The sequence below is a fragment of the Pseudophryne corroboree genome, chromosome 11 (assembly GCF_028390025.1).
Source record: "Pseudophryne corroboree isolate aPseCor3 chromosome 11, aPseCor3.hap2, whole genome shotgun sequence".
Classification (NCBI taxonomy): domain Eukaryota; kingdom Metazoa; phylum Chordata; class Amphibia; order Anura; family Myobatrachidae; genus Pseudophryne; species Pseudophryne corroboree.
Window position 1 is genome coordinate 210,766,997 of NC_086454.1, and position 26,027 is coordinate 210,793,023.

General features: G+C 46.3%; 1 protein-coding gene across 3 annotated transcripts in view; it reads left to right on the top strand.

Moving 5' to 3' along the window:
- LOC134969342 (capping protein, Arp2/3 and myosin-I linker protein 2-like) overlaps positions 1–26,027 on the top strand; it is a 549,992-nt gene that overhangs the window by 369,097 nt on the left and 154,868 nt on the right. The window contains exons 4-6 of one of the 3 annotated variants that reach the window (XR_010189452.1): positions 16,557–16,625; positions 16,701–16,908; positions 17,801–18,585. The exons of the other annotated variants lie outside the window; for them this stretch is intronic. The gene's annotated coding sequence lies outside the window, so the exon portion shown is untranslated. Of the gene's footprint in view, positions 1–16,556; positions 16,626–16,700; positions 16,909–17,800; positions 18,586–26,027 lie in introns of those variants that run through there. 3 annotated transcript variants of the gene reach the window in all.

Sequence of the window (26,027 nt, forward strand, 5' to 3'; positions counted from 1 at the left end):
GGGCCACTCCTAAAGGGGGGGTGCTGTCACGATCCGGGTATCTGGACGCCATTACCTGCCGTTCAGGTGTCTTCTGAGACTGGCCCAACGTTCCAAGTCCAGATCTCATCTGTGTCAACCCTCTGTGCATCCCTCCTGTCGTTCTGAGACACTACCGCAGCGGCGCCATGTTTGAATCCAACATGGCGTCTCCCGTTCTCCGCGGCCTCCGCTGTCCTCCATGTGTCTCAGCAATTAACTGTCATCTGGCGTCTCCTGTCCTCCGCGGCTGGCGCCGCCATTATCACTATGTTTACACATTTCATTTCAAACCAGTTTTCCCTCCAGGTTTCAGCATGGGCGCAGCCATGTTGGATTTGATCACATGCTTGAATTCCTCCAATCCACCATCTCTGGAATCTGCATAATTGCCTAGCCAATGCCTGCATAGCAGCAGGTATAAGTATCCTGTGTCTGGGCCAGATAGATGTCAGTGCTTTGAATGTCATACCTTGTTCCAGTCTCTCTCTCCTGTGGTTTGTTTCTCCAGGTTCCAGTTCCTGTCTCCAGCATCCACAAAGAGACTCACACCTGCTTTCCATCCTGCGGTGCAGCCTGACTTTACAGTCCTCTGTGGCTATCCAGTTTCCAGCTATCTACTATCTGCTTCCAGCAGCCAGCTTTCAAACAGATTCCAGCTTCTACAAAACACCGGTGCTGATCCAGCGGATCCTATCTGCCAGCAGTATCCACTACCACCGGTAATCATCTATCAGCTATTCTGTTTCTACGCTCACTAGCATCTCACATCATCCACTCTTTATTTCATCACCTGGCTGGTTCCATCCAGCACCCACTCCGTGACTTTAAGTACCTGGCTGATTCTATTCAGCATCCACTCCGTGTTTTACCACCTGGCTGGTTCCATCCAGCTGATACAGCAGCTTACTCAAATTACCAGATTCACCTGTTACAACTACTGGCATGTTCCTCGGCTATCTCCACTACTACAACCAGGCCTGGTACGGATTTCTATCAAAGGACTTTTAACATCTGTTCTAACCTACCAGTGCTCTGCAATACCTTCTACGGTTACGTGTTCCAGGAACTGTGTTATTTGCCACTGTCAACTGCTAACCTTGAATGCTGCTTGTTGTATCACGGAGTCTGTTAATAAACTTTTATTTTGAATTTTAACTTGGTTGTCATGGTCACACCTTCGGGTAATTATTCTGCACTTACATGTCCAGGGGTCTGATTAAACCTCCCAGGTTTAATTTCATCTCAGCCCCTACAACTGAGGCTTCCTCCCGTCAGTCTAAACCCTCAGTTGTGACAATCGCAATGTACCCAATCTAGGGCTCCTATAAAACCTTACAGCACCGCAATTTCTTTTCGGTGGAGGCTCTGTTGGAATATTTTCCTGAGAGAGGTAGCGAAAAATTCCTTTTCGGTATCTTTCCACTGGAATTTTTGTAGGGTGAAAAAACAGTTTCCTAATAACTATTGCTCACCCTTTCCAGTGGAAGCCCACCAGGGAGATTTCCCGACGTTATCAAAGAAAAACCCCTTTCTCTTTCCTTTTACACAATCACGTCTGTGTATGCTCTCCACAGCGCATATGACACAATAATATCACTTCGTGCTGTGTAAAACACACAGACGTGTGGTTCAATCGCACAGCCTATAGATACTAGTTATCTATATTCCCTACGATTGTGGGAGTCGAATTCACAAGCTGCGCTCCTCAGCCGGAGCGTAACAAAAAAATATCTATACATTTGGGATTCACCTTTACTTCAATTCACAATTTCTATACTTCTCAATGCACAATTCCTTATTACGCTCCTGTGCAAGTCTCCTCACGACTTGCGTATTTCTCTTTTTATGTTCACGTAAGGTAGCGAACCTTACGCCACCGGGCCTCTACTAACCTAGTGTTACCACGGGACCCGAATTTCTGGGGTTCAGCTCCACTCACTCCTGCTTTCACTCACTCAGATACACCTTGTTTTTTTCTGTACAGAAAATACCACTACCTTACATTGGTTACTTTACCCCAGAAGTACTTACAGTTTGAAACAAAATATTTAAGGTAACCTGCTTTTGAAATCGGATAGTTATGTGCTATTGTATTAAATGTATACTATCCCTCCTTTAATTGTACAAACTATTGTGTGATTTGTACTTAGCATCCGTAATCCTATGCAACCTTGCGTAAAAACGCGACCGTTCGTGCCTTTTACGCCACGTGTGTGACCCTGTACTTTGTCCGTCCCACGTGTACAAACATACGTCCGCAATTTCAACAAATCACACAATCTCTATAAATGTGAGCAATACAAACTATTATCACTCACTAACACAACCCACACTTGTTCTGTATAAACTTTTAACAACTAGGCCAGAACTGTGTTTTGTGTTTTATGATTACACCCTTAATACTTATTTCAAATTTATCTATATAGCAAACAAATGTATCCGATTTCACACAGGTCTAAAATGACCTATGAAAACAATATGTGGGAGAGTATGCAAAATACTGGTACGCTTTGTGCACTCTTTTGTGTACGCTTTTGGCGGCAAAAAAAATTACACAAATTTTTAAATAGCTTTTTCTCTAACGTCCTAGTGGATGCTGGGAACTCCGTAAGGACCATGGGGAATAGCGGGCTCCGAAGGAGGCTGGGCACTCTAGAAAGATTTATGACTACCTGGTGTGCACTGGCTCCTCCCACTATGACCCTCCTCCAAGCCTCAGTTAGATCTTGTGCCCGGCCGAGGTTGGATGCACACTAGGGGCTCTCCTGAGCCCTTAGAAAGAAAGTATAGATTTAGGTTTTTTATTTTCAGTGAGACCTGCTGGCAACAGGCTCACTGCAGCAAGGGACTAAGGGGAGAAGAAGCGAACTCGCCTGCTTGCAGCCGGATTGGGCTTCTTAGGCTACTGGACACCATTAGCTCCAGAGGGATCGACCGCAGGCCCAGTCCTTGGTGTTCGGTCCCGGAGCCGCGCCGCCGTCCCCCTTACAGAGCCAGAAGCAAGAAGAGGTCCGGAAAAATGGCGGCAGAAGACATCAGTCTTCACCAAGGTAGCGCACAGCACTGCAGCTGTGCGCCATTGCTCCTCATGCACACCACACACTCCGGTCACTGAGGGTGCAGGGCGCTGGGGGGGGGGGGGGCGCCCTGAGCAGCAATATAAACACCTTGGCTGGCAAAAATACATCACATATAACCCCCAGGGCTATATGGATGTATATTAACCCCTGCCAGATTCCATAAAAATGCGGGAGAAAAGTCCGTGAAAAAGGGGCGGAGCCTATCTCCTCAGCACACTGGCGCCATTTTTCCCTCACAGCTCCATTGGAGGGAAGCTCCCTGGCTCTCCCCTGCAGTCTACATTACAGAACAGGGTTAAAACAGAGAGGGGGGGCACTAAATTTAGGCGCAGTATAAATTATATAAAAGCAGCTATAGGGGACATAACTCAGTTAGTCCCTGCATTATATAGCGCTCTGGTGTGTGCTGGCATACTCTCACTCTGTCCCCCCAAAGGGCTTTTGTGGGTCCTGTCCTCATTGGAGCATTCCTTGTGTGTGTGCGGTGTGTCGGTACGGCTGTGTCGACATGTTTGATGAGGAGACTTATGTGGAGGCGGAGCAGATGCCGATAAATGAGACGTCGCCCCTGTGGGCCGACACCAGAGTGGATGGATAGGTGGAAGGTATTAACCGACAGTGTCAACTCCTTACATAAAAGGCTGGATGACGTAACAGCTATGGGACAGCCGGCTTCTCAGCCCGTGCCTGCCCAGACGTCTCAAAGGCCATCAGCGCTCCCTCAGATGGCAGACAATGTCGACACGGAGTCTGCCTCCAGTGTCGACGAGGTTGAGACATATACACTATCCACTAGGAACATCCGTTACATGATCCCGGCAATATAAAATGTGTTACACATTTCTGACATTAACCCAAGTACCACTAAAAACAAAGGGTTTTATGTGTGGGGAGAAAAAGCAGGCAGTGTTTTGTTCCCCCATCAAATGAGTGAATGAAGTGTGAAAAAGCGTGGGTTTCCCCGATAAGAAACTGGTAATTTCTAACAAGTTACTGATGGCGTACCCTTTCCCGCCAGAGGATAAGTTACGCTGGGAGATATCCCCTTGGGTGGATAAGGCGCTCACATGTTTGTCAAGGTGGCACTGCCGTCTTAGGATACGGCCACTTTGAAGGTACCTGCTGATAAATAGCAGGAGGCTATCCTGAAGTCTGTAATTACACACTCAGGTACTAGACTGAGACCTGCAGACTGCTGCAGCGTGGTCTGTACCCCTTTCAAACAGGGATACTATTTTGCGAACATAAGACGTCGTCTTATATATGAGGGATGCACAGAGGAATATTTTGCCGGCTGGCATCATGAATTATTGCAATGTCCATTCTGTCAGGAGGGTATTGGAGACCCGACACTGGACAGGTGATGCTGACTTTAAAAGGCACATAGAGCCTTATAAGGGTGAGGAATTGGTTGGGGATGGTCTCTGGGACCTCGTATCCACAGCAACAGCTGGGATGAAAATATTTTACCTCAGGTTTCCTCACAGCCTTTGAAAAGCACTGTATTATCAGGTACAGTCCTTTCGCCTTCAAAAAAGCAGGCGGGTCAAATGAGGGAAGAGGGAAAAAGCTGCACCAGCAGCCAGTTCCCAGAATCAAAATTCATCCCCTGCTTCCTCTGAGTCCACCGCATGACGCGGGGGCTCCACAGGCGTAGCCAGGTACGGTGGGGGGCCGCCTCAAAAATTTCAGCGATCAGTGGGCTCGCTCACAGGTGGATCCCTGGATCCTTCAAGTAGTATCTCAGGGGTACAAGCTGGAAGTCGAGGCGTCTCCCCCCCGCCGTTTACTCAAATCTGCCTTGCCGACAACTCCCTCAGGCAGGGAGGCTGTGCTAGAGGCAATTCACAAGCTGTATTCCCAGCAGGTGATAGTCAAGGTGCCCCTACTTCAACAAGGACGGGGTTACTATTCCACACTGTTTGTGGTACCGAAACCAGCCGGTTCGGTGAGACCCATTTTAAAATGGAAATCCTTGAACACTTACATAACAAAGTTCAAGATGGAATCGCTCAGGGCGGTTATTGCAAGCCTGGACGAGGGGGATTACATGGTATCCCTGGACATCAAGGATGCTTACCTGCATGTCCCTATTTACCTTCCTCACCAGGAGTACCTCAGATTGTGGTACAGGATTGCCATTACCAATTCCAGACACTACCGTTTGGACTATCCACGGCACCGAGGGTGTTTACCAAGGTAATGGCAGAAATGATGATACTCCTTCAAAAAAAAAAAAAAAAAAAAGGGAGTTTTTATTTATCCCATACTTGGACGATCTCCTTATAAAGGCAAGGTCCAGGGAGCAGTTACTGGTCGGAGTAGCACTATCTCAGGAGGTGCTACAACAGCATGGCTGGATTCTGAACATTCCAAAGTCACAGCTGGTTCCTTCCACTCGCTTACTGTTCCTGGGGATGATTTTGGACACAGAACAGAAAAAAGGGTTTCTCCCGCAGGAGAAAGCCAAGGAGCTGTCATCTCTAGTCAGAGACCTCCTAAAACCAAAAAGGGTATCGGTGCATCGTTGCACACGAGTCCTGGGAAAAATGGTGGCTTCATACGAAGCAATTCCATTCGGCGGGTTCCATGCGAGGACCTTCCAGTGAGACCTCTTAGATAAGTGGTCGGGATCGCATCTTCAAATGCATCAAATGATAACCCTGTCTCCAAGGACCAGGGTGTCTCTACTGTGGTGGATGCAGGGTGCTCATCTTCTAGAGGGCCGCAGTTTCGGCATACAGGACTGGGTCCTGGTGACCACGGATGCCAGCCTTCAAGGCTGGGGAGCAGTCACACAGGGAAGAAACTTCCAGGGCCTATGGTCAAGTCAGGAGACTTCCCTACATATAAATTCTGGAACTGAGGGCCATTTACAATGCCCTAAGTCAGGCAAGACCCCTGCTTCAAAACCAGCCGGTACTGATACAGTCAGACAACATCACGGCAGTCGCCCATGTGACCCGACAGGGCGGCACAAGAAGCAGGATGGCAATGGCAGAAGCCACAAGGATTCTCTGATGGGCGGAAAATCACGTACTAGCACTGTCAGCAGTGTTCATTCCGGGAGTGGACAACTGGGAAGCAGACTTCCTCAGCAGACACGACCTACACCCGGGAGAGTGGGGACTTCATCCAGAAGTCTTCCTGCTGTTGGTAAACCGTTGGGAAAGGCCACAGGTGGACAAGATGGCGTCCCGCCTCAACAAAAAGCTAAAGAGATATTGCGCCAGGTCAAGGGACCCTCAGGCGATAGCTGTGGACGCTCTACTGACACCGTGGGTGTACCAGTCAGTTTATGTGTTCCCTACTCTGCCTCTCATACCAAAGGTACTGAGAATAATAAGATGGCGAGGAGTAAGAACGATACTCGTGGGTCCGGATTGGCCAAGAAGGGCTTGGTACCCGGAACTTCAGGAAATGATATCAGAGGACCCATGGCCTCTGCCGCTCAGACAGGACCTGCTTCAGCAGGGGCCCTGTCTGTTCCAAGACTTACCGCGGCTGCGTTTGACGGCATGGCGATTGAGCGCCGGATCCTGAAGGAAAAGGGTATTCCGGAAGAAGTCATTCCTGCGCTTATTAAAGCCAGGAAAGATGTTACGGCAAAGCATTATCACCGCATGTGGCGGAAATATGTTGCATGGAGCGAGGCCAAAAAGGCCCCAACAGAGGAATTTCCACTAGGTCGATTTCTACATTTCCTGCAAGCAGGAGTGAATATGGGCCTAAGTCTAGGCTCCATTAAAGTACAGATCTCGGCTCTGTCGATTTTCTTTCAAAAAGAATTAGCTTAAGTACCTGAAGTTCAGACATTGTGAAAGGAGTGCTGCATATTCAGCCCCCGTTTGTGCCCCCTGTGGCACCTTGGGATCTCAACGTGGTGTTGAGTTTTCTTAAAATCACATTGGTTTGAGCCACTAAAAACCGTGGATCTAAAATATCTCACGTGGAAAGTGGTCATGTTATTGGCCTTGGCTTCAGCCAGGCGAGTGTCAGAATTGGCGGCTTTATCATGTAAAAGCCCTTATCTGATTTTCCATATGGATAGGGCAGAATTGAGGACTCGTCCCCAATTTCTTCCTAAGGTGGTGTCAGCGTTTCACCTGAACCAGCCTATTGTGGTGCCGGCGGCTACTAGTGAATTGGAGGACTCCAAGTTGCTAGACGTTGTCAGGGCCCTGAAAATATATGTTTCCAGGACGGCTGGAGTCAGAAACTCTGACTCGCTGTTTATCCTGTATGCACCCAACAAGCTGGGTGCTCCTGCTTCTAAGCAGTCTATTGCTCGCTGGATTTGTAGTACAATTCAGCTTGCACATTCTGTGGCAGGCATACCACAGCCAAAATCTGTAAATGCCCATTCCACAAGGATGGTGGGCTCATCTTGGGCGGCTGCCCGAGGGGTCTCGGCTTTACAACTTTGCCGAGCAGCTACTTGGTCAGGGGCAAACACGTTTGCAAAATTCTACAAATTTGATACCCTGGCTGAGGAGGACCTGGAGTTCTCTCATTCGGTGCTACAGAGTCATCCGCACTCTCCCGCCCGTTTGGGAGCTTTGGTATAATCCCCATGGTCCTTACGGAGTTCCCAGCATCCACTAGGACGTTAGAGAAAATAAGAATTTACTCACCGGTAATTCTATTTCTCGTAGTCCGTAGTGGATGCTGGGCGCCCATCCCAAGTGCGGATTGTCTGCAATACTTCTAAATAGTTATTGTTAACTAAAGGGTTATTGTTGAGCCATCTGTTGAGAGGCTCAGTTGTTTTCATACTGTCAAACTGGATATAGTATCACGAGTTGTACGGTGTGATTGGTGTGGCTGGTAAGAGTCTTACCCGGGATTGTAAATCCTTCCTTATTATGTCTGCTCGTCCGGGCACAGTGTCCTAACTGAGGCTTGGAGGAGGGTCATAGTGGGAGGAGCCAGTGCACACCAGGTAGTCATAAATCTTTCTAGAGTGCCCAGCCTCCTTCGGAGCCCGCTATTCCCCATGGTCCTTACGGAGTTCCCAGCATCCACTACGGACTACGAGAAATAGAATTACCGGTGAGTAAATTCTTATTTTTTCCTGTTTCCTCCAGATTCTATCAGCACCTCTGCAGACCAGACAGAGCAGACGCAATCTAACAGCACACAAATAGGGTTTCAAAACGTCCAAGCAACCAGGAAAAGGTTTTACTTAAAGATGTATCTTCACCCTTTGCTGATAGATTAAAGTCTGTTATGATCTGCTAGCCTACGAGCGTGTGAAAAACCGTATCGAGCCCCCAATTGTAAATGCTGATTTACTTACAGGACTAAAAGCAATACCTTAATACACTCAATACACTTAAATTTGAGCCGCTGCCGCTGTATGTAATCCTTAACCTACATACTTTTTTACACAGTTAGCGTACAAAGGTCCGTACCGTGTACGCACTTTGCGTACACACGCCGTGACGGATGTACAAGGTACACACAGTGCATACACACACACACATGGCACACTGAGAGCACAATGCAGCTGCACGTGTGTCTGAAATACACTTTAAACCTTAGCAGGAAGGAGACACGACACCAATTGTATTTAAGATGTTGGGATCCAACCCACCAACATATAATTGCTGAAAGGGGGTTTCAACAGATATGCAATCACAATAACAAAAAATAGTCTACAATCAATGGTACATACGTTTGGTTTCGCCAACGACACATGGTCCAGTGCTCAGTCAATCTAGAAAGATGACCTTCAGAGAAAGATGAATGACCGGCTAGGCAGCTTGGCTTTTATACAGTTGGTCAAAACACAATACAATAGAAACTGTAACCTCTTCATCTATAGGACAAAGGGCTGTCCATTTACAGTACAGGAGGGGTAATAGGTTGGTTTGAATAGGTGGGCGATGTCTGGTCCAGGTGTGCTTGCAGTTGGTCTCCACTGGGTTCCCGCTGAATATCAGAGTACAGTAAACACAGTATAATATTAATATCCTGTTCCTGCGCATAATTATGCGCAGGAGCGTGCTATCTTCTGCAAACTGCTACCGGAATGTTGCCCTTAAAATACCCTACAGTTGGATACCAAACACCACCTCATAACCTAATGCTGTCCCCTCATATCCTGTAAAGGTGAATCCCTTTGTTGTACCTTTTAAACAAGTATAACTTGTGGGTGTGGTGCATGTGGGCTATGTGTACATTGGGGGTAATTCCAAGTTGATCGCAGCAGGATTTTTGATAGCAATTGGGCAAAACCATGTGCACTGCAGGGGAGGCAGATATAAGATATGCAGAAAGAGTTAGATTTGGGTAGGTTATTTTATTTCTGTGCAGGGTAAATACTGGCTGCTTTATTTTTACACTGCAAATTAGATTGCAGATTGAACACACCACACCCAAATCTAACTCTCTCTGCACATGTTATATCTGCCTCCCCTGCAGTGCACATGGTTTTGCCCAATTGCTAACAAAAATCCTGCTGCGATCAACTTGGAATTACCCCCATTGTGCGCTATGTGGATTAAATATGAGATATGTCTTTGTGGCTTTTCCATGCGAATACAAATGCTACCGTAATTACTCATACCATGCGCTAATACGCAGGACCACGTGAGCGGTTATACGCAACTTGCGAATATGCGCACGCACGGCAGAACAAGTACATGCACGGAGGCCATCTGTGTGGAGTTTGTACGTGATGTGTGTACTGTAATATTTTCTGACTTCGACAGCCTCTATGTATGTCAGTGATTCCAAACACTTCTTGTTATGATACCTGCTGATATATGACTCATTGCGGCAGATGTATTTACCTGGAGAAAGCATAAGGAAGTGATCAACCAGTGATATGTGCAAGGTGATAAACGAACCAGCCAATCAGGTCAAATATGTAAATTAACACCTAGTAGCTGATTGCCTGGTGCATTTATCACCTTGCACATATCACTGGTTTAATACATCTGCCCCATTATGTCATAACACCATCTCACACAATGAGACAGAGCTCCTAATATTGTGTCAAGTGGCACACTAGAGATGCCTGCTGCCACGATCATCACTATCAGGCTGAGGCAGCCTTGTTCTTATCTGCGGCCTGGCCAGTGACCTATAATGATGCATCATGACTCATAGGTCACGCAGGCCATGTTAACATCCTGCCTGCCCAGCGCTGCTCCTTGTTTCATGCTGATGTTTGCTACATTCTCAGTGCTCCTGCCTCTGAGAGGGAAAATCTGCTGAGATTTTACTGATTTATAGGTTGGGGCCAGTGTATTTTTATTTATTTGATAGAGTGTGGGGCCAATGTATGGAGTTATTGTGCGGAGGGGGGCAGGCAATGTGTGGAATTACTATGCGGAACAGTGTGTGTGGAAATACTGTGGTTGAGTGAAATTTGTGGAATCCCTATAGGGGACAGTGTGCGGTGAAATTACAGGGGGGGGATGGACAGTATTTGGAATTACTATGGGGGACAGCGTGTGACATTACTATGAGTGTGGAATTACGATTACTATGGTTTTGTTTTTTTACTGCACGGGTGAATGCATTTATTTTATTACTGCAGGGGCCAAGATTTATTACAGTGGGAGCAAATTTTCTTTATTACTGCATGAACGGCCATGGGGGCTGATGGAGATGCAACTCCAGTCTCCAAAATAGGCCCACAGCTTCTGAAGATCTCTGTGCAGCTGTAGCTAGATTTTTTTTTTATTCTACTGCAGCCAGCAGCATCCCAAGCCCCGCCCCCTCTGGCATCAAAACCCCCCCTTCCCCCCCTACCCCCACGCTGAGTCGCACCCGCCCTGTTCTTTTTTACTGGTGTATAGAGTACGATATGCTCGGATGCTGTAGCTGGTCCCTCACCCAGTCATGGGCTGCCCTGCTGCTGCACTGTAAGGAAGCAGAGGCATCCATATAGCCCCGTGCACCTGTAGGACAAGGCCCAGCCCCCTGCTGCTTCTATACACAGCTGCCTCCATCTTTTCTTCTGTTCCACCCATTCCCATTCACAGGCCCTACCCTCCTTACTCCCTATTCTCTATGAGACTGCCTTTCTCTAATTTTTATTCTCCAGAGGCTGAGCTTCTGTGCATGCACCATGCAGGGACCCGAAGAAGGATATCCCCCTTAAAGTTAAATGCCCATGAAGGCTGAGTCTGTTCTAAATAACGGGACAGAGGTTTAGTGCCGTGATGTAGTGTGGGGTGTTAGTGCTGTTATGTAATGTGTGTGTGTGTGTGTGTGTGTGTGTGTGTGTGTGTGCACGTGTGGGGGGCAGTGTAGTGATGTAGTATGGGTAGGTAGTGAGGTGGGCAGTGTAGTGATGTACGGTAGGTACGTAATGTAGAATGGGGGGCAGTGTAGTAGTGTAGTGATGTAGTATTGGGGCAGTGTAGTGATGTAGGTAGTAATGTAGTGTGTGGGGCAGTGTATTGATGTAGTTTAGTGGTGCAGAGTGGGGAGTAAGTATAATGCTGTTATGTACTATGGGGAGGCAGTGCAGTAAAGTAGTATGGGAAGTGTGGTAACAATAAAATGAGATATGCCAGGATCAGATGAAAAACATGTGGTTTATTCACACCTCGGCCCAGGTGGCTGTCTAAGAGAACGCAGGCTCAGAGAGACAACTTGGTTACAGGTGGTTACAGTTTATATAGCATACAATACACATTACAGCAGAAGTGGTTACGTGACAGAACACAATCCATCTTTATTACTGACATCCAGATACTATAATTATTCTTAATTATAAGCATGCAAAGACCTCCAGGCGGTCATATAGGGGCCATAAATCAGGATGAGAGCACTATCCACCACTCCTGGCCTCCTAATGCCCTGCAAATAGGCCCTTTTAGAAAGTACATTAACAGAAACAGCTGCATGGAGAGAGAAGAACGCTTCATATACTGTTCAGAATACATGTTTTCTGCAAACAGATTACATCAATACAGTAAGTTTAACCCTATAAGCATTCGGTCCCATCATAAGGGGTCCAGCTTTCTGAAAATTCCTCCCTCTGACAAATTCCTTTGTCACACATTACTGCCCACCTTCTCATATACGGCCATTGGGTCACTCATTCCATTCGCTCGGAAGGCCTAAATGGTGCTCACGGGAGGTGTTTCAGGCTCAAGTGACAGAAAATTTAGACTGATTACCCCTCTGGACATTGGAACATAGACAGGGGGCTGTAGAGCAGAGGGAAGTGGACCACTTGCAGACTTTGAGCTACTCTGACACCCCTTACTAACGAAAATCGGTACACACTTCAAGCACAGATTAAAAAAAAGCAATATTCTCAATCCAACAATCATAACATACTGTAAGAATCCGGCTATCAGAGCCGATATACCTCTTCCTAGGAATCCGAATGGATCCCATCCTTCTCCTGTCTTCCTTATTCCTTCCTGCAGCTTTTCCACTTCTAATGTGTCCTTCCACTATATCTGAATTATCTGCAATGTACAGTAAGTAAAACACTCCTGTCCTATCAAGGCACATGACCCTCCATCTGAGGCCAACACCTGGTCTAAGGCAATCCTGTTCTGCAAAGCTACTTTACGCAGTTGTGACTCTTAACATGGGGGCTACATTAGAAAGGACTCACTTGCCTGATCCCCCTAGTGCTAACCATGAGTAAGCATTTTTCCCCACAGAACCAATAAAAACCTCTAGGGAGTGCATCACTTGTCACTCTTACATTGGTGAGTAGTGCGGAGAGGAAAGAGTGAGTGTTGTTACCTATCTTAATTAATGTCCACACTTCTTTCCCAAATTCTAAACTTGGAGTTATTTACATTACCATAAATATCTGTAAATGTAGATCTTCCCCCATCCTTCCCACTCAGTACCAGGACTCCTCGGGACACTTGTTGTCCCCCATCTGTTGTCTGTTGACTATGTGTAAGGACTCTTTTCCACCAATGTCTGATGTTCCTTGAGCTAAATCATTAAGAACCACACAAATGGCAGGCTGTCCTACTCTGGCTATCGCTAAGGGGGGTGAATTTATTCTTCTTTGAGAACTAATTCTGGCACGAAGATTGGTCCCAGAAAAATTCTCCTCCCAATATACCCAGTCAAATCTCATGGCTTCTTCCCAAGTTACTAGAATGGCTACTAAGGGTATCCCTGACTCAGCTGTCATTGGCAAATGTGTACACACCCAACAGTCAGTCTCATTGTTAGCTCTAGCAATGGCCTTATGGATGGCAAGTATAGCATTGTTTCCTTTTATCTCATGCCCATAGTCCGTGATGTGAGTCTCCAGCAGACAGGAGTTAAGACAGACAACAGGATCCAAAGTATCTTCATTTTCTTAGTGGGTAGAGAAGCTTTGCTTCTTTCTAACTAAGGTGGCAACTCACCAGGGGCTTTATTTCCTTTCTGGTGGTCACAGTCCTGTGAGCAACACAGGTGAGGTGGTCTGCAGGATGTCCTCTGGTTCACCTCGGGGCAGGTCAGAGCGAACCTTTTTGCAATGCGATGAGTGTATCCAGGTGAACTTCTCGCCGACTTTCACAGCAGTTGGGGGTCATCAACAGTACCTGGAATGATCCCTCCCACCATTTGGACAAAGAACTGTAATGTAAAACATTTTTTTTTTATCATCACAAAGTCACCAGACATCAAATTATGGCAGGCTGCAGGACTGCTCGGCTTTTGGGAAATAACAGCATCATGAATTGTCTTGATCTGTCTACTCATGTTAATGAGATATTTAATAGTAACATCCTGGGCTGCAGAAAGGTCTGGGGCTAGGACCATCATAAAGTTAGGTAACTTTCCAAATAGGATTTCATATGGGGAAAGGGGTAATGGTCCAGTGGGCATGGTTCGGATAGAATGCAAAACAAGTGGTAAGGCCTCAGGCCACAAGAGTTCAGTCCGCTTGGTACACTTTTTTTTGCAATTTTTTCTTTACAGTCTGATTTAATCTCTCAATTTTTGCACTTGACTTGGGCCGGTAGGGCACATGGAGATTTTGCTTAATGCCCATCATTTCACACATTTCTTTAAATACCCTTCTTGTAAAATGCATACCTTGGTCAGAGGAGATAACCTGGGGGAGTCCATACCGGCAGACTAATTCCTGCACTATCTTCTTGGCTGTTATACTAGCTGTTGCCATAGCTACAGGCCATGCATCCACCCACCCACAGGTTTGTACAAGTTAAAACATACTGCAATTGTCTTTCCTTTGGTAGTTGAATGTAATCAATTTGTGCCACCTGAAATGGTCCCAATGTGGTGGGAAGGTTTGATGATATTGTAGGCACTTTTCTTCCTGGATTGTTTTGGAGACAAATTAGATGGTCCTGGCAAAATTTAGAAGCCAATGTAGAGAATCCAGGGCATACCAGTAGGTCCTGACTAAATAAGTCATTACAGTTTTAGATGCATGGGTCAGACCATGGGGTATATTTACTAAAAATCGTACTTCTACCGATTTGAAGGGAGATTCATCACGAATGTCATTGAATGTGTAATTGTGCAACTTTTTTAATTTATTACGACTAATTTACTAAGCTGTCGTATTTTTATTTTTCGCATTTTCAGATGTCGATGTCATTCGTAGTTTTGTAAGATATAATGCGGCCGATTTAGTGGTTTTGCGGCCGTGTTATGAGGTTTTTTTTACGACTGCGTCACATTTTGGTTACGGCAGTGTTTGTCCGTTCCCGGCCGCATTTTTTTTACTAAGTTTCGTTTTTGTCACTCGTCCGTGATTGGTTTGTTTCGTGATGGAGGAGTGTCTGTGCACATTACTATAAAAACGCCCCAAACCTTCAGCACCTCGTGGGTTTAGCTAGTGGAGAGGCGAGAGGAAGGTGTGTTAGGAGTTGGAGAGTTGTTTGGTGTTTGTGGAGGATTTGAGGAGGTTATTTTCGATTGTTGAGCGCTGTACTGTGTGTGTAAGTAGTCTTGTCATACTTGTGTAGTTATTTAAAAGTTTGTTTACTTTTTTTGTCATTGTTTTTTATTTAACGTCTATTGTCATTGTTTATGAGTGTGTGTGTGTGTGTGTGTGTGTGTGTGTGTGTGTGTGTGTGTGTGTGTGTGTTTGGTGTGTGGTGTGTAGTGGTAGTGGAGGAGTGTGTTAACTGTTTTTTTTTTTCTCAGTGTTATTTGTTGTTTGTCCTGATTATGTCCCAGTCAGAGGTGAGTGAGGTGGAGGAGGTGAGTGAGAGGGAGGAGGTGAGTGAGAGGAAGGAGGTGAGTGAGAGGGAGGAGGTGGAGGAGGTGAGTGAGAGGGAGGAGGTGAGTGAGAGGGAGGAGGTGAGTGAGAGGGAGGAGGTTAGTGAGGTGGAGGAGGTTAGTGAGGAGGAGGGGGTGGCTGCTGCTGCGGCCTCCAGTGATAGTGATGGTGTTGTGGCTCCGCAGCCACGCACCACTACAAAGTCTGGCCGCAATGTCAAATTTAACTATGCTGAAAATATGGCTTTGGTGCGGGAGCTGATGAGGCATCATCGGCAGTTGTTTGGCCATGATGCTGCAAAGGTGTCGTCACGCCGGAAGAGTGTTCTGTGGGGGAAGGTCATTGCGGCTGTGAATAGTGAGGGTGTGGTGAGGCGGACCCGAGGACACGTGCTGTAAGCGTTTTTATGACATTAAGCGCCGTGTCAAGGCGAAGATGGCCAAGGAGGCTAAATCGGCCCGCCAAACCGGGGGTGGACACCCCTTCCGTGCATCTTACCGAGATTGGGAGGAGCCTGTGCGTGCACTCATTCCGCAAGAAGTGGTTGGTGCCACTCATGTCCGGGATTCGTATCGGCCAAGGCAGGATGGTGAGTTATTTATGTTTACTTAAAAACAATTTAATCAAGAGTGCTTTGTCCTTAGTTGTCTGAAATGTCTTCTAGCTAGTTGTGGTTGTCAGTTTGTTCATTCTTCTAATGTGTTGGTGATGTGTACTTTGTTTATTGTTATTTATTATAAAAATCTTACTGGTTGTCTTGCTTTTTTTCTGATGTTGTAAGTCAAAAGTAAATTTTTGTAGGTGTGTTTTCATGCTTTTATATTTTAATTTTTGAATCAAAGGTTTTTTGAAAATACATTCAATTATTTATTATTGTGTGGTGCTATGGGTTGTCCTTTGTGTGCTTGATGTGTTTTTGAATGCATATTTGGTTGTGATGTTTCCATTTTTGCAAAGATATTTTTGACTAGTGTTTTATTATTATTGTGTAAAATTGTGACCTTAGCGTGCAATATTGTGGTTGTGGCAAGCTACTACGTTTGGTTTTTAAGTAGTATAAATGTTTGCATTATGCGCCTTTGTGTGTTTTTTTTTTTAATGATTTTGACAATTTTAAGAATACGCACCCAATGACGTCAGGCAGAAAAGCATAAGCATCGTTTAGTTTAATTTTCATCAGGAACCACATATGTTAACATCACAATAAGGAATTTGGGTAAAAATAACAACAAAATAGTATGTTCATAAGGACATTCTTCATATTTCTACAGTACGCCAGAGAAGCAGCACAGCCAGGCCACAGCCAACACTGCCAAGAGATGTAGATGGTGGCAATGCCGGTAAGATTTAACTGTATACACATATTCTGCAAACACATAGAAACACAAAATGTTAATGATTATCTCATTACACAGGTTCTTCCTCGGCAAATCCACCTACACTAAGACGCCCATCACAGGGCTCGGTTAGTGTTGCAACAAGGCCACCCAAAGAGACGCCATCTTGAGGCTCCAGCACCAGCATCACCACCCCAACGCCGCATCTCCGCAGTGTCGGCCGTGCCACCACTACTTCTATTGGCCAGCCCCCAATGTGAGGATCCACAATCTCCCCAGTTGTCTGGTGAGTAAACATAACAATTACGTGTAAATAATTAAACAAACATTGTTGTCAATTTATTAACCTGGAGAAGGCATAAGGATTTGGTAAAAAACTGATATGTGCAAGGTGATAAAGGCAGCAGTACAAAATAAACACAACTGTTAATGTACATATTGGATCTGTTTGCCTTGTGCCTTTATCACCTTGCACATATCACTGCTTTTTAACTTCCTTATGCCTTCTCCATGTTTAGACATCTGGCCCACTGTTAGTACAATGACCAGTCACCCTTGCAATAATCAACAACAACAATCAGATGGTGTGAAGGTATTTTTAGATGGATAATTGTCAGATGTGATGTTGGCCATATCAACACATTTTTTACTCAGATTTTTTGGCCATAAAAAAAAACATAAATGTTAAGTCTCATTCAATTGTTTTGCATGGCAAACAACACCACTTCTAAACATAGTGCACCGTAATACATTTTCTACCATTGTTAATGTGTACATTTTAGGACTCTATATTTGTTTACGTTTTTGCCAGACCACTGACTGGCTTGAACAATGTATGAGTGTATTGGTAAACACATTTATTGTATTGTGTGTATTGTTCCAAAGGAAGGTACATTCCCAATATGTGAAAGTATTAATTTGTATTTGTTCGAGTTCTTCGTGGTTGCACATTAATTGTGGCTCAGAGTTCAACAATTTATAAAATAAAAATCAACTAAGTAGTGAAGGATAGAAGCAACGTATTTATACAAACAGATGAACAACATAGTCAAGTTTATGCCACAATCTATTGATCAATTAAAACATGAATATTAAGAAGAAATGCATGTTGACGTAAAGCTAGAGTAAGACCAATGCAAAAAAGTTACTAAATACTGGCTGTCTTCAACCCCATACAGAACCAGCCATCATGGCCGAGGATGCCCAGCAGGAAAGTGACCAGCAGGATACATACACTCTTCACCTGCAACCCATAGATGATACCCAGACAACCACGCCGCAGGCCATACCCCAACCACCCCAAACATCCCACAGCCCCCAATTGAGCACAACACCAGGCCAGACACAAATGGACACTAAGTTTTGGAGCGGACGGGCCAAACAACAGGAACTGAACTATGCGTGCCTTACCCAACAAAGCCAATACCTGGCAAGTCTGCCCCATCATCTGCCTAGACTGGCTCGAAACTCTGGCAGACTTATCGTTCAAGTGGGAAGAATAGCCAATACAATGGAACAGATGAGGGCAGACAACTGCCAAATGCAAGCAAATCTCGTACGCATCATGGATGAGCAACAGCGCCAACAGCAATCCCTAATTTAGGTCATCCAACACAACCAAATTATCAATGAAAACATGTCCCGAATAATAGCAAGCCACACTGCAGCTAAAACGCAACTCACTGCCAGCCTCAATATACTCAGCCAAAGCCTTAATGTTTTGGCATCACACCAAGTCAGCTCTAGCTCGGGGACAACTACACCAAACCAGACCCCAGTTCAATCCCCAGTTATACGCTCCAGTAGAACCAGGAGCAACGAGCCAGCACAATCCTCAGCACCCAGCACACAACAAAGAAAAAAATAATGTGGCCTGCAGATAATTTTTTGAAAATTATAATATTATGTTCAGTTATTGTGGCAAAAATGCCATTGTTGTAGGAAATAAATTGCTCACACGGAATATATGTCTTGTTTAATTAGCTACAGAAACAACCTGTACATTAGTGTCTAGGACCAGATGTGTATTGTTAGAAATATATTGCCTGCCCCTAGGTGTCCTCAGCTCAACGTGTGGCTAATCTCTGGCACCCAGAACATTGGCCATGGCCGCAAGATCAGATAAAGCTACCCTGACTGCATGCCACTGCGACTCCTGGGTAGGGAAGCAGATAGAGGCATGTATGTAGCCATCCAAGACATCCAAAACCTGAGTGGACAATCCAAAATTAAAGGTGAGTGTCATGACCTGTAATCAATACAATACTGTGTTCTATTACATTATAGAAGCACCACTTAGACATAGATGTGTATGTATGTTTAAACTCACCTGAATTAAATATTTAGAAAAGGTGGCCTGTGAGATACTAATTACATTGCCAGTCACAGGCTGGAAGCTGCCATTAGTCATAAAGTGCAACACAGCCAGGAGTTTGAGCAGGCCTGAGACAGAGCGAGAGCGTGCTGTCTCAGGGTCTAGGTTCAGTTTAACAAGGTCATACAGACGGAAATGTTTTTTAAATTTAGTCGGAGCATCTGTATAACATGGTCATCAGCAAATGTGTTATCGTTTAAACACACACTACAAAAACAAGCCATGGCCAGCCTACGCGGAACATGTACAACCTACTTACCATGTAGATTTTCCTGGCCTGGGTTTAGTGTAGCCTCATGGAGCAGTGTCAGGTATCCCCCAGCAAACAAGACAGCAGTACTACACACAGTAGCAGCCATTTCAGATTGAGAGTGGTGAAAAATGTGTTGGGGCCCCTTTTAAAGGTCCAAAAAATCAGGTGTGACTAATGTTGAATTGGCAACACATGTAAACACGCTTCTCAAAAGCAGGTCTACTTTTTTTAGGCTTTTTGTACGATTAGTATTTTTTCACGGCCGCACATGCATTTTCACGGTACAGATTTCAAATACGAATGTTTAGTAAATGACCGTGTTCCATACCTAAACAGCCGCGTTTGACCGATGGTATATTCATTCGTATTTTTTTCCTAGGACTTCCAAAAAAATACGAATGCCCTCATCACTGCCGAGATTTGAGTTTAGTAAATTCCTGAGATGACACTTTGAAGAAAAAACACCATCTCGGTCAAAATCGGGACCTTAGTAAATATACCCCCATGAGTGACCTGAGTCAATGCAGGTAAAAGTGATCTGGGTGCCACTGGCTTGCCTTCTTTGCTGCACCACAAACCATCAGCATCTGGCAGGCATCCTTCCCGCTCCCAGGTGGAGATTTCCTGTGGACCAGAAGTTAGTTGCATAGAAATCAGTGTTTGTGTATCAGATATACATGTTTTAGACATTACATATACTCGTTCTTTTGACACGGTGGTATTATATATCTTGCTATTTTGTCTGCTCTGGCATTTCCTTTAGACACCTCATCTCTGCCGGCAGTGTGAGCTTGACATTTTATTACAGCAATTTGTTCAGGCTTCATTATTGCTTCTAAGGGGCCCTACACACTGGCCGACCCGCCGCCGAGCTGCCCGGCGGCGGATACGGCCGACGAGCGACCCGGCGGTGGGGGGGCAGTGACGGGGGGAGTGAAGTTTCTTCACTCCCCCCGTCACGCGGTTCCATAGAACTGCAGGCAAATATGGACGAGATCGTCCATATTGGCCTGCATGCACAGCCGACGGGGGACCAGCGATGAACGAGCGCGGGACCGTGCATCGTTCATCGCTGGAGCCTCCACACTGAAAGATATGAACGAGTTCTCGTTCATTTATGAACGAGATCGTTCATATCTTTCAAAAATCGGCCAGTGTGTAGGGCCTATAAGAGTTCTTGCACCCTTTCTGCATGCGCAATAGGTGTAACATTAGATGTTAAGAAATTTCTCATTTTCCATTGGCTGCCAAAATCTTGGATGACCCTAAGATCATATCGAGAGTCAGTGTAAATATTTACAATTGTGTCCTTTGCTAGTTCACAAGCTCTGGTTAGAGCTACAAGATCAGCACTTAGAGCTTATTGAGGAGCTGGCAGGGGTCTGGTCTCCAACCTATCAGTCTGTGTGCATACAGCATATGCAGACCCAAGGTTGCCATCCGCTTGTCATAGGCAGCTTCCATCCATGAACAATGTTAAATCTGCATGATGTATAGGTTCATCAGTGAGGTCGGGACATGGAGAAAAGTTCTGTGCCACAAATGCAAGCCAATCGTGTATGTCTTGTGTGCCCCCACCTTCCCCCTCCTCCCTCTAAGTCTGTAAAGACTCATCCCTTATAGGCAGAAGTGCAGGCTTACCTACCCTCTCGCATTTAGCGGGAGGCTCCCGGTTTTTCATTGAGCCTCCCGCTGCCCCGCAAACCCTGCCTGTCCTCCCGGCTATTTGACCGTGACTCTAAAAAACTGCAGAAACGTCCAGGATGCCGGACATCCAGCAGTGCGCACTGTACACAGGCAGCCTGAAGCAGTGGAGGCTAGTGTCATACTAGACCACGCCCCCCGCCACCCTAACTAATGCTGTCACGGACAATTTCCCTGCTGTCTCCTGCAATCACACAGGGCAGGCCAGGCCCTGGCTATGCCTGTCTCTGCCGCACACACTATGTGAGGACATATCCACCACGCCTTCTGAAGGTGCTGCCAGCTAAGCTCAAACACATGTGATGATCGCAGCCCGCGGCACCCCCTCCACTCATTAGCAGGCACAGCTGCACTTAGGGCACTGCTCTCAGAAGCCGAGATGTGCCTGTACGGCTGCATATGTAAGCGGCAGCGGAGGTGAGGGCCTGAGAACCCTGTTAATTGGGCTATGCAGCCTGTATGGCCACAGCCACCCAGCCCCTACCTTCCTGACTGCGGGACCCGAGCTGCTCCTCCTCCTCTGAAGATAACGCTGTGGACCTGTGGCTGAGGGAGCCTGAGCCACAGATGCAGGATAAATCATTCTGGAAATGTAAGTGTGATCCTCTGGGGCATTGTTAATTTGATAATCAAAACGCACTAAAATGGGGGTTATTTTATTGTTCACAGTAGAGGGTGACATTGAGGACATACAGCACCCACTGTATTTTGGTTGGACACATCATTTGAAGGGCCACTAGCTTTTACAGGTTTTGCTTTTTTACTTTGCTCCCTTCAGACCCTCTCTTTATTCCCCTACATTCCCCATACATCTCTCTCCTGGTCTTGCTCAATCTCCCCCACCTCTCACAATCTCTCATCCACATCCTTGGCTCTCCCTCACACATCTTTTCTTCTCCATGTGGGATCAGTACGCGATACTGCCGGAAAGAATCCCGGCGGTCGGAATACCGACACCGGGATCCTGACCGGCACAATCCTGATGGAGGCGGGCGCAACGCAGCCCCTTGTGGGCTCGCTGCGCTCACCACGCTGCGGGCACGGTGCCTCGCTACGCTTGGCACACTCATTTATTCTCCCTCTATAGGTGTCGTGGACACCCACAGAGGGAGAATATGTTGGGATTGTGCCGGTCGGGATCCCGGTGTCGGTATTCCGACTGCATCCCCTCCATGTCTCTCTCCCTTTTCCCACTTCAATTCCCACTGTCTATTTCTCCGGGTGATATGTACTAATGGGAAAATGTGGTAAAACCCCTGCTTCCTGGGTTTTTACCGCATTTCCATATGTTCTAAGCCCAGCCGTGGGCTCAGTGCGGAGGGTAACGCCAGCTATTGTTGGCGTTACCTTATAGAAGCCTATGGGCTTCTTTCCACATTGATACTGAGAGGGGTCCAATTATGTGTGTGTGTGTGTGTGTGTGTGTGTGTGTGTGTGTGTGTGTGTGTGTGTGTATATATATATATATATATTTTGCAGAGGTGCGGCACTCATACCAAATAACAAGACATCAGAGGCGTAAAAGCTTATGCATTTTTTTTTATTTTTTTATGCATCAACGTTTCAATATTTACATATTGTCTTCAGGATACAAAGTACAGATACAACATACCTTAAATACATGTCCACCACAAGTGAAATGCTGGCGTCAGGGCCGGGATTGCACACCCTCCCCGCCGTCGCACTGATTGGTGACGTCATCCCTAACGGGCCGTACACCTGTGAGTAAAATCTTAACCATTCACCATGCAGAAAGAATTAAAGTGCCACTACGGTAGTTATAATGTAAGAAAAAAACAAATCATTATAAAAAAGGAAACAGCAAAAAATGCATTTTCAAGCAGCAGACAAATATATAATATATATTCTTAATTAACTAAACAACACATCATTACATAACATATTCTTAATTAACTAAACCATAAGAGAGATGGTATTGTTTTAACAAGGCTGAAGATCAAACTCGCTCCAATAGGGCCAGTCATAATATTGAAATCTAAAAATAGATGTTAACGTAGAGCTGCATAGGAAATAGTGTCGTTCAGCCCTTTAGGGTGGATGACGTTTAAACGATGAATCCATCGTGCTTCGCATCTTAATAACTGTAGCGATCGGTTCCCACCTCGTCTATTCAGTGGAACCGTGTCGATCATCCTATATCTAAGACTTGTTAAAGGATGTCTAGCCTCTGCGAAGTGCCGTGCGACAGGCTGATCGCTAGTACCTGACACTAATGCTGCCCGTATGGCAGCTCGATGGTTACCCATACGCTCCTTAAATTTAGACTCGGTCTTGCTGATATAGCAAAGACCACAGGGGCAGAGAATTTGATAGACAACAAATGAAGAGTTACAAGTAAAATAATATAAAATTTTGTATTTTTTTCCTGAATGGGGGTGATTGAAGGAGTCCCCTGTTAGCATGAATTGGCACGTTGTGCAGGTGCATTTAAAGCAACCTACCCGATTGCTACTCAAAAAAGTGGCCTGTTTTGATGATTTCCGTATGGTATCTGTTTTGACCAAAATATCTTTTAAATTGCGGCTTCGTGCATAACTAGGTAACAATCTGTAATTTTTCAAATTAAGTTTGGAATCGCTCTCAACCATTGGCCATAATGTTTTGGCTATAGAGACGGGCTAGGTCCTGGTAGACACAGGGGCCCTGAACGAGGAGGTCTGGGCGTTGTGGAAGTAGAATTGGACGCTCTGACAATAGGCCCTGCAGGTCTGAGAACCAGTGCCGTCTGGGCCACGCTGGAGCTATGAGAAGCAGAATTCCTCTTTCTTGCTTGAACTTCCGAGTTACCCTGGGCAGGAGTGATTCCGGAGGGAACACGTACGGCAGCCGAAACCTCCATGGCACCGCCAGCTCATCCACGAATGCTGCTTGAGGATCCCTTGTCCTTGCTCTGAAGACCGGAACCTTGTGATTGTGTCGAGACGCCATCAGATCTACGTCTGGAAGACCCCACTGTTCCACTAGGAGTTGAAACACTTCTGGATGGAGGCCCCACTCGCCGGCATGCACGTCCTGATGTCTGAGAAAGTCCGCTTCTCAATTCAGGACACCCGTAATGAAGATTGCCGATATGGCCGGTAGATAGTGTTCCGCCCAATGTAGAAGCTGTGAGACTTCCTTCATTGCTAAACGACTTTGAGTGCCACCTTGATGATTTATGTAAGCCACTGTGGTGGCGTTGTCCGATTGCACTTGAACAGGATGGTTCTGAATTAAATGCTGGGCCAGGTTCAATGTATTGAAGACCACCCGCAATTCCAGAATGTTGATCGAGAGGAGAGATTCCTCCTTGGTCCACCGACCCTGAAGGGAGTGTTGCTCCAGCACCGCGCCCCAACCTCTTAGACTGGCATCTGTCGTCAACAGGACCCAGTTGGATATACAGAAGGGACGGCCCCTGCACAATTGTTGGTCCTGGAGCCACCAGAGCAGCGACAGATGGACCTCCGGATTCAATGAGATCATTTGAGACCTGATCCGCTGAGGAAGGCCATCCCTCTTGGCTAGAATCAGCCGCTGGAGGGGGCGAGAATGGAATTGAGCATACCCCACCATGACAAATGCTGATACCATAAGGCGCAGCACCTGCATCGCCGAATGTTTCGACACTTGCGGACGAGAAAGGAAGCATCAAATCCTGTCCTGAAGCTTCAGGACCTTCTCTTGACACAAGAACAACCTCTGGTTGTGAGTGTCCAATAGCGCCCCCAGATGCACCATGCTCTGAGCAGGAATCAGGAAGGATTTCTTCCAGTTGATGAGCCACCAGTGGGCTTGTAGAAACCGGACCATCATATCCAGATGACGAAGGAGAAGTTCTGGGGAATTTGCCAGGATTAACAAGTCGTCCAGATACGGCAGTATCCTGACCCCTTGACGGCGGAGTACCACCGTCATCACCGCCATTACTTTGGTGAAGACCTGCGGAGCCGTTGTTAAACCAAAAGATAACGCCCAAAACTGGTAATGGAGGTTGCCAATAGCAAACCTCAGTTATTGCTGATGTGACGCTGCTATAGGAATATGCAGGTAAGCATCCTCCTATGTCCAGGGAGACCATGTAGTCCCCTGGCTCCAAGGCCAGAACTATAGAGCGAAAGTTTCCATACAGAATTTGGAAACCTTCACAAACCTTTTAAATGCCTTGAGGTTGAGAATGGGCTGGGAGGATCCATTCGGTTTCGGGACTAGAAACAGCGGAGAACAATACCCCCTGCCCCTCTGTGTAAGAAGCACCTGTACTATGACTCCTGTATCAAGGAGGGTCTGTACCACCGAATGTAGAGTGTTTGCCTTTGTCTGGTCCGACGGGACGTCTGTCTGGCAAAATCGATGAGGGGGTCGGTTTTTGAAGGCTATGGCGTAACCTCGAGTGACGACTTCCCGTACCCAGGCATTTGAAGTGGTTTTCAACCATTCTTGGGTATACTCTAGAAGCCAGCCCCCCACCCTGGGATCCCCCAGGGGGAGGCCCGCCCCATCATGCGGCAGGCTTATCGGGCTTGGAAGCTGGCTGACGGGCCGCCCAGGCTCTTTTTGACTTTGGCTTACCAGGTTTGGAAGTGCGGGCCTGCTTGTTGTACGCCTGACCTTTTGCTTTACCTGAAGGATGAAAGGGATTAAAGGTAGTACCTTTAGCCTTCGACACAGAAGGAGCGGTACTTGGCAGACAGGCAGTTTTGGCAGTAGCCAAGTCAGCCACTATCTTATTTAAGTCCTCCCCAAACAGAATATCTCCTTGAAAGGGAGTACCTCCAGGGTTTTTCTAGAGTCCAGATCCACAGACCAGTATCTCAGCCACAATATCCGGCGAGCCAGGACTGACGTTGTAGAGGCCTTGGCTGCTAGGATACCGGCATCAGAAGCCGCCTCTTTAATATAATGAGAAGCTATGACAAATTATGACAAGCATTGTCTAGCATGGTCAGAGGAGATTTCAGCTTCTAACTCCAAGGCCCATGCTTCAATAGCCTCTGCAGCCCATGTATCTGCAATAGTGGGCCTTTGTGCAGCACCCATGAGGGTGTAAATCACTTTTAGACAACCCTCCACA